The 6321-nt window shown below is 42.5% G+C and overlaps 1 protein-coding gene across 29 annotated transcripts in view; it reads left to right on the forward strand.

The window, feature by feature from the left end:
- The first annotated feature begins 1276 nt into the window (after positions 1 to 1276).
- The window catches only part of LOC101862600 (zinc finger protein 236), an 81613-nt gene continuing 76568 nt past the window's right edge, over positions 1277 to 6321 (forward strand). For 7 of the 29 annotated variants that reach the window (XM_005104428.3, XM_005104429.3, XM_005104425.3 and 4 more), the window contains exon 1: positions 1278 to 1527. The gene's annotated coding sequence lies outside the window, so the exon portion shown is untranslated. Of the gene's footprint in view, positions 1528 to 6321 lie in introns of all 29 variants that reach the window. The other 22 variants (XM_035971339.1, XM_005104444.3, XM_005104433.3 and 19 more) reach the window with 7 other exon arrangements.

Below are 6321 nucleotides of genomic sequence, written 5' to 3' on the forward strand. Positions count from 1 at the left end.
TGAAAATATTAGGTGTGTCCCGCGCGCTCATATGACCTTATGCAGTTGCGAGCGCCGTAAAACACTTTACAAAACAAACGAACTCGGCGGACCCTTTGAATCTGAGGTTAAAACCTTATCTCTGGGCCACGAGAGCCGCCTTTTAGATCAATAATTTTTTTTTCTTGTTGATGATAGTGATTGTACTGGTGATGGTGAACAGCCTCGCTCTAACGCTAGCATTTACCCATGACCAAGTAAATACTCATATATATAAAACATTAAGGCCCATAATAAAAGACCAAAACAAACCCAAACCAATTCAAAACAGACCCCCCCCCCCCCCTAAAAAAAGCAAATAATGTTTCCAAGCCTGGATTCTTATAGCCACATCTTGGATACTCAACGATTTAAGAGCCACTAAGGGATCCTTAATACACAACTTGCACACGTTATCCGAGATTTTTCGCCCAATATATCCGAGATTGCTATGTGTTAGATATCTTACCTGCCCTAAGATCAGGGGTGTGGCTGAAAGTGATCAGTAAAAAAGAACTAGAAGAACAGTTGAAAGGGTCAAGAAAAAAGCTGAGAGGAGGCCGAATGGAGATGGCGGGGGTTAGTGGATGAAAGCAAGTGACAGAACAAGACAAACCGAAAAGGAGGAATACAGAAGGAAATTTGTCGTCGCTGTCAGGTTTCGAACCTTTAATTCTTCAAATTCTTCTATTTCTTTAGAGAAATCTTTTCCTCTGTGGATACATTGGTCACAGTCGGACATTGACGGATAACGAGCTTTCCATTTAATTCGTCTTCATTTATCGTAGCCTTGTGCAAGTTCTACCTCTGTCCAGTTCTGTGGATCAAATGCGTGCTTTCGTTGTATCTTTGCAGCAGTCCTTGCAACATAGCTTTGGTCTTCCTCCACAACGTCGCTACCCTTCAGACAATTCTCCAAACCATACATGTGACTGTAATCCATTCTGTGCGCATGGCCCAACCATCTCGAAGTCTTCTATTATAATTACTACACATCAATTGAACATTTAAAAAAAAAATGAACACGTAGTCTAACCCCGTGAAGCCAAGCATTCACTACTTCTGAAAAACTCAAAACAGTTTACATGCCTCTCCTCTCCCTACTCTCCCCCCCCAATGAAGTAGAAAATCACGGGTACATAGGGCCTAGGTCTCAGAGATGCCAAGGCCTAATTTTTGTAGGCCTATTCTATTGAAAATCGACCTAGGAAGGTCGACAGCAGTGTTTTTTTGGTGTGCGTAGTGAATGTCACTTGTGAAAAAAATCTGGCAGCCTCAAACTCAAGACGCTTTTTCTCTCCTCCAGCTTCATGTTCATGTGCCAATGGCGTCCATTTCCTCGGACCGTTACAGAGAGCTCTATGTGTGAAATTGTGCGATGTAGCTCGTCTTATGTTGTTGAAGTTTACTGAAAATTCTTGTGGCTGAAAACAGTTTTCATGCATTACACGGTTACGTGTTTGTGAAGTGAGACATCCTCCTGTTATCTAAATGCCGCTGTGTTGACTGGTGAGTTTTTGCCTGCGGTCTTGGTCTGGTCTTGGACTTTGTTTCAAGCTGCACTTGACTCCGCTTGATCTACTCTTGATACACTCGCTTGCTTGTAAATCAATTTGAAATGCTTCTTGGGAGGAATACAATTTATGACAAGTGATGTTCTCAGTTAGTTTAGAGAGCCATTTCGAGTTTTACATCGGTCTAAGATATGACTTTGCTGCTATTTTCAACCCCCCCCCCCTTCCATTTCTTCTCATGCACCCTCGCCCTCAGCCTCGTGATTTAAATTTTTGTTGTTGTCGGGGGATGAGAATAGCGCAGGTCTAGGCCACTCACCCGGGGTCAGAATAGACGCAGTTGTAGGCCTCTCACCCAGGATGAGAGGGCAAATCTTCTGGCTATTCTCACCCGGTGTGCATTCACTTTTAGAAGTTACTTTTTACTGTTACTGTTGGCCATCTCTATTCTCACCCGGGATGAGAATAGTGCAGGCGAGTCTTTTGGCTATTCTCACCCGGTGCGCGTTCACCGTTATAGCCTAGATCTAGGCCAACAAATTTTGCGTTCACCCTAAACCACAGAATTCTACACTGTGATAACAGAAACATTGTAGAATTCTGTGCTGTGAACAAACGTTCCATTACAACTGTAGCCTAGCCTACTAAAAGCGTATAATTTTGTCTGTGGGCAGTGGAGAGAGAGAAAGACAGAGAGAGAGGAGTAGGCCTAGCGCGAGAACTTCCGGTCAAAACAAAATGGCGACCCGCGTAGTTCGGCTCGATTCGAAAAGTTAAATAGCTGTAGCATCTTTGTAGACAACCAAATTAATTTACTTTTGTGTTTTAACATCATTTTTTAACTTTGTTTTGGTCAATTTGATCGTCCACACCGATAGACAGTATTCAGAAAGAGACAGAGAGAGAGAGATAGGGGAGGAGTAGATCTTGCGAGAACTTCCGGGCAAAACAAAATGGCGACCCGCGTAGTTCGGCTCGATTCGAACAGTGAAATAGCCATAGCATCTTTGAAGACGATCAAATTAGCTTACTTTTGTGCTATAATAACGTAATTTTTTCTTGGCTTTTATCAATTGGATCATCCACACCGATAGACAGTATTCCAAAATGAGGAAGAGCAGGTCTTGTTTCGCACCGGGTGAGAATAGCCTGCGCTGGCAATTCTCACCCGGGGTGAAAGGTAGATCGTTTTTCTATTCTCACCCCGGATGAGAATAGCCACTTCCGTTACTGTTAGTGAGTGTATTGGCTCTGGCCGATCACTAGATCTAGAATCTAGATCTAGAGATCTTTATCTAGAAAATCTAGATTAGATCTAGATCTAATACTAATCTGTGGGCGTGGGTGAAAGGGCGGTGCTTTTTCGGTAGTTCCCACCCCCCTTATTTGATTGAGCCTGACCTACATCTAGATCTATTATATACGTTTGATTCGCGGCAAGCTAAGATATCAAACCTAACAACTGTTAAATTGTGGTAAAATTCAGGGGGGCATGCAACCCCCCACCATGTCTTTATTAGGTCAGGGGGGCAAGCCCCCCTGAAACCCCCCTACTCTTGGTCTTGGCCCTTGGGGCCAATACCGGCGAATAACAAATGCGGGGTGGGAACTACCGAAAAAGCGCCGAAAGGGCTAGCCTTTGCCAGCCTTTGGGCACTTTGGCTATTCTCCACCCAGTGTGCGTTCACCGTGACACCAGTTCAGTAAACAAGCGTTCCATCGCTCGTTTTTAAGAGTAATTTTGTTTGCGGGCAGTGAGAGAGGGGTGTGTGGTGGTAGTGGTGGTGGGGGGAGAAAGAGAGGAGTAGCGAGAATTTCGTGCAAAACAAAATGGGGACCGGCATAGTTCGTCTCGATTTGAAAAGTGAAATAGCCGTACAACTTTGTAGATCTAGAAATCTAGATTTTATCTAGATCTAGATTAGATCTAGATCTAGACCTAGACCTAGACAACGAATTTAGTTTACTTTTATGCTATGACTTGGAAATCTAATTTTCTTCTTTGGAAGTGCCGATTTGCAACGCCGCGTTGCGATTAGCGCCAGCGCTAAATAAAACGCCGTGTTGCGATTAGCGCCAGTGCTAAATAAAACGTGTCGTTGTGTGTAAAATATCAAGCTTAATCTGCACTTCGTTATCGGAAGTTCTGATGGCCGAAGTGACAGCGCGTCTGCGCTTGAATTTGAAGTCATGCCATACATTTTTTTAGTGTGGGTTTTTTTTTTGTTTGGGTTGTTGTTGTCCTCTTCTCGACTGACCAACAAATTGTTCCCATAATTATATCTTATTGCTTTGTAGTTTTTTTTATGTAGTGATGAAGCATGCACATTCTGGTTTTGCCCCCAAGAGATGCTCGAATCTGTACAAAGTAGGCCAAGCCATATACTTTTCCTTTTACCAATTTAGGCTTGGTTAAAGTTCAGTAGTGGTTTTCCTTGGTCTGTGAGTCAAATTAAAATTTAAAAAACGAAGTGGCTAGCCGTACTTAAGTATGGCTAGACTGAGAGTCTAGCCGTACTTAAGTACGGCTAGACTGCCAGTCTAGCCGTACTTAGATCTAGGTTTGGCCCAATCGACTCAATCCTGTTAAGTACACAGGACAGGTCTCATGAGATCTAGATCTAGTTATTATTCAGGTTCAAATACATGCAAGTCAGTAAGGCACCTTTTGGTTTTGTCTGAAATACAAATACTTTAGGCATTGCAAACTAAAATTTTCATTTACAATTCAGCCATCAATATTAAGTACGGCTAGACTGACAGTCTAGCCGTCCTTAAGTACGGCTAGCCTGGCTGTCTACCCGTACTTAAGTAGGGCTAGACAAGAAGTCTAGCCGTACTTATCTTAGGCCCTATTTACATTAGAAAACAGGAGGTTTAAAATACATGCACTGTCATTAAGGAACCTGGTTTTGTCTCAAATACAAATACTTTAGGTACTGCACACTAAAAATGTATATTTACAATTCAGTAGGCCTATTTTTTGTAAATGGTCAGTCTAGCCATCATATTAAGAATAAGTACGGCTAGACTGTAAGTCTAGCCGTACTTAAGTACGGCTAGACTGTGAGTCTAGCCGTACTTAAGTACGGCTAGACTGTGAGTCTAGCCGTACTTAAGTACGGGTAGACTGCCAGTCTAGCCGTCATTAAGTACGGCTAGCCTCTTCCTTTAAAAAAAAAAACTGTTAGGCTAGGAGAAGGAAAAAAAACCCTTCCGGGACCGGGATTCCATGCCATGCTTGGAAGCACTGAACATTAGACTTACAGAACGTAGACAGTAGACAGCTTGTAGGCTATACGTTCTCTAGGCCTAACTCAACGAGTTGCACCGTCTAATTGTTATCATTATCCAAGCGTCTTTCGACTTAAACTTGCTCAAACTGTCACTCAAATGATTATGATTGTGAGAGATGAACAAGACGTCTACTTTTGTACAAACAATGTCAGAAACAATTGTTAGATCTAATCTAGATCTAGATCTAGATTTTTCTAGATCTAGATCTAGATCTACCCAATATTGATCGGAATAAGACAACGTCATAAAAAAAGGGAGTCAAATCCTAGGTTTACAAAAAAATTGAGAAAGCTTCCACAATTCAGGCAGAACTACAATATTATCATGTAGAAACGATGGCTACTACATCTAGATTCTAGTACTGGCGTTGCAAATAGCACGGGAGCTATTCAGATCGCGGCGTTGCAAATAGCACGGGAGCTATTCAGATCGCGGCGTTGCAAATAGCACGGGAGCTATTCAGATCACGGCGTTGCAAATAGCGCTTGCCTTCTTCTTTGTTTTTTGTCAATTTGATCTTCCACATCTTCAGAAATTTAAAAAAAACCCGAATGTTTCACGGTGGCAGTGATAGGTCGATTGTATATTCTGACCCAGGGTGAGAATAACCACTCCCCTGAAAAACCCCAGATTCTTTTTACGAAGTGACGTTTTCTCAGAACGCTCGGGAAAAGAAACTTTCAAGATCTTTATCGCTCTGAACAGTTTCCGTTCTTGAGATTTTTGGGTAATTTGCGAGATTTAAGCGTCATCGGTGATTCTGCCATTCTCTGCGAGGACTGGGAAGAAGCATTTTTATACATCGAATTCAATTTCTAGATCTAGAGATTTTTAATTGTCTGAATATTCTGATACACTTCAGTTGTGGTTGGGGCAACATTCCCAGACTATTCGATTCTATTCTTCATTTGAAAATGCCTTCAAAAGGTTCTGCGAGAAGTTAAGTTTACTTTTGTGCTATGACTTAATTTTCTTCTTTGTTTTTTTGTCAATTTGATCGTCCACATCTTCAGAAATTATTTTTAAAAACCTGTGTTTCACAGTGGCGGTGAGAAGTCGATAGCATATATTCTCACCCAGGGTACTTCAGTTGTGGTTGGGGCAACTTTCCCGGACTATTATACTTCATTTGAAAATACCTTCAAAAGGTACTCCGAGAAGTCACCCTTAAAACTAAAGCAAACACGAAAGGAAGTAGCTACCCTCGCCCGGGGTGAGAATAAAAATACAATCGACCTCTCACCCCGGGTGAGACTTGCCACCGTTGGCTATTCTCACCCGGTGTGAAATAAGACCTGTTTTTCCAAATTTCGGAAAATTTCACATCGGTGAGGGGGCTCGGTGCGTCAGAAAAGCTGTAGAGAGGAAGAGCCCGAAACAGCGACGCATTCTCTCCTGATGATCTCCATGCTAGAGTCCGGGATACGGAGCGTTCGACGGTGAGCAGTGCATACGGCTGTTTAGACTACGTACCTACCAGTAGCAGGTGTAT

The sequence above is a fragment of the Aplysia californica genome, unplaced genomic scaffold, assembly GCF_000002075.1.
Source record: "Aplysia californica isolate F4 #8 unplaced genomic scaffold, AplCal3.0 scaffold00420, whole genome shotgun sequence".
Taxonomy (NCBI): Eukaryota; Metazoa; Mollusca; class Gastropoda; order Aplysiida; family Aplysiidae; genus Aplysia; species Aplysia californica.